This window comes from Urocitellus parryii, unplaced genomic scaffold, assembly GCF_045843805.1.
Source record: "Urocitellus parryii isolate mUroPar1 unplaced genomic scaffold, mUroPar1.hap1 Scaffold_2471, whole genome shotgun sequence".
Lineage (NCBI taxonomy): Eukaryota > Metazoa > Chordata > Mammalia > Rodentia > Sciuridae > Urocitellus > Urocitellus parryii.
Window position 1 is genome coordinate 85526 of NW_027552460.1, and position 2672 is coordinate 88197.

Consider the following 2672-nt stretch of genomic DNA (forward strand, 5'->3'; position numbering starts at 1 on the left):
TGAAATAATAAGCAAGTAAAATGAATAAGAGGGTAGCAGAGGGAAAGAGGGCACACCTGGGACTAAAATGGAGCAAAGTACATTCCATGCATGCATGATTATGTGAAAATAAACTCTAGTATCACGTGTGACTATAATGCACCAATACAATCGTTTTTAAGAAAAGAAATAAAAGGTGCTTTATGGTGCTTTACCCAAACCTTAATACTTTGATTCCATCCTTAAAGCCTCCCTAAACAATAGTTAATAAACTAAAAAAGTCATGCTGTTTATTTAAATGTCCAGGAATCGGGATACCTTAAGAACACCCTCTTCCAGGCAGCCATGTCTGACACACATACGAAGTACATATAAAGTCAAGGTTTTTTTGTATTTCCTAATCTCAGATGCAACATAGCCCTCATTTAAATATGTTCTGAGGCTGGGGATGTGGCTCAAGCGGTAGCGCGCTCGCCTGGCATGCGTGCGGCCCGGGTTCGATCCTCAGCACCACATACCAACAAAGATGTTGTGTCCGCCGAGAACTGAAAAATAAATATTTAAAAAAAAAATTCTCTCTCTCTCAAAAGAAAAAAATTATAAAAATGTCCTTGTAGGCGGAAGGCAGAGGGCGGGGGAGGAGAGCGGTCGCTGGGTGATTGTGTCACCAGTAGGCGCCGCTCTCCCCGCCCCCACCCCTGTCTTTGTCAAGGCGGGAAACCTACACAGAGAGAGGGAGGAGCCTGATGAGCTCATAGCTCCATGGCTGCTGCTGGAGAGTGCTGTGAGCCAGCGAGCACGGGAGAGCAGCCTACACCTCAGGACCAGCGACGCCGTGGCGTCACCCTTTTCCCCAGCTCTCCTTCCCAGAAAAGGTGGCTCCTCATGCCCGGGCACAAGCCAGAGCCTTTGTCAGAGCCCTTGCCAGAGCCAGCAGCAGGGCACCAGGGAGGCTGCTACTGCCAGCCTCGAGTGGGGACTTCCTCTTTAGTAAGTGGACCCTGAGGAGGGGCTGGGATTTCTGGCTCGGCCTGAGTCACAGCGCAAAGATCCACAAGGTGTAGGGAGAGGAGTCCACGTGGCAGCCTCAACTGCTGGAACACAGTGAAAGTGGCGCCAAGCTGAGTCATTGCTTCTCTCCAGTCAGCTGCCTGGAATACCTTCTTGGGCCTGTAGCATGTCACCCTGGTTTGTATGATACCTTACCCCAGCTCAGGAGCCACCCTCACTCTGAGTGTGGGGATCCTAATGTGAAGCAGGGAGAGTAGGATCAGTGTCTCTCCAGTTTCTTACTGTCCCCCTTTTCCTCAATATCCTTAGGGGTCTTTTCCCTTGGTCAGTCACCAGACCCCTGGCTCTTCTGCAGGTCTTTGGGGAGTTACTCTACTCCTGTCCTCCCTCACAGCCTCTTACCAAGGTAAACTATAAAAACAAAATCATGGGCTAGAGTTGTGGCTCAGTGATAGAGTGCTTGCCTGGCATGTGTGAGGCCCTGGGTTGGATCCTTGCAACACATGTAAATAAATAAATAAAAGATCCATTGACAACTAAAAGAATATGTATTAAAAAAAAGTCATGGGGGGCTGGGGCTGGGGCTCAGTGGTAGCACACTTGCCTGGCATGTGTGAGGCACTGGGTTTGATTCTCAGCACCACATATAAAGAAATAAAATAAAGGTCTATCAACAACTAGAAAAACAAACAAAAAAAAGTCATGGGCTGGGGATGTGGCTCAGTGATAAAGCATGCTTGCCTAGCATTTATAAGGCCCTGGGTTCAATTCTAGTACCACCACTACCAAAAAAAAAAAAAAAAAAAAAAAAAAGTGGCACAGAGAAAGCATAAATAAGCAAGACACCCAGGAAGAAAAAAGGGAGATGAGCAGAACCATCCTCTGGTTGTAGCCACACTACCACTGCTTCTTCTCATTTTTGAGCAGGAGCCTTCCACAGTTACTGCCTCAGTGCCAAGGAGGAAGGAAACCAACCCACTTTCTCAGCACCAGGACTTCTCTCTAAAACAGTGTCTCCACCATCAGCAATATTTCTAAAAGGCTATCTAAATTCTTGAATGTGAAAACTGTCACATCTTCTCATAGTCCAGGCAAAGTCCAAGAAGTGGCAGGCTGGGTTTTAGAAATGAATCAGGAATTTCTCTGTGTGGGCAGCAAAAGACCACAAACTGAAGGGTCTCACAGAACCTTAAGCCAGATAGATGAGAAAACAGAGGAGGAGCACACTTCAAAGAATGGTGAAATTGTTGAACAGAACCTCGACCTGGAGACCCAAATGATTCTTGGCAAGAACAAGTGGAAGAAAACAATAATGAACTTATTTCCGTATACAAGGACTCCTCAGGAAACCAAGAAAAACAGGAGGAAGATGCAGAACATGCTGCTGAAGAGGAAGAGGAAGAGACAATGGACCAGGATGATTTTGATCAGTTTGGTGATAGTAGCAGAGGAGATGAACACACACAGAGTAATAGTGCCACACACTGCAGAAGTCCTGTGGACCTGCCCATTCACCCCCTCCCCTCCGCATTCTATACAAAGACAACAAAAATGAAAACAAACTTGGGCCACGGTTCAAAGGTCCACTCCTTTTCTTTGGAAAGAAAATATGCAAAATCTCAGAATGTACATGTACCACTGGGATGTTCAGCAATACCAACAACTATTAGGGACCTGAGAGC

The 2672-nt window shown here is 46.5% G+C and overlaps 1 pseudogene; it reads left to right on the plus strand.

Moving 5' to 3' along the window:
- The first annotated feature begins 2116 nt into the window (after positions 1-2116).
- On the plus strand, positions 2117-2616 carry LOC144251893 (F-box/WD repeat-containing protein 7 pseudogene; annotated as a pseudogene).
- Positions 2617-2672: the final 56 nt, after the last annotated feature.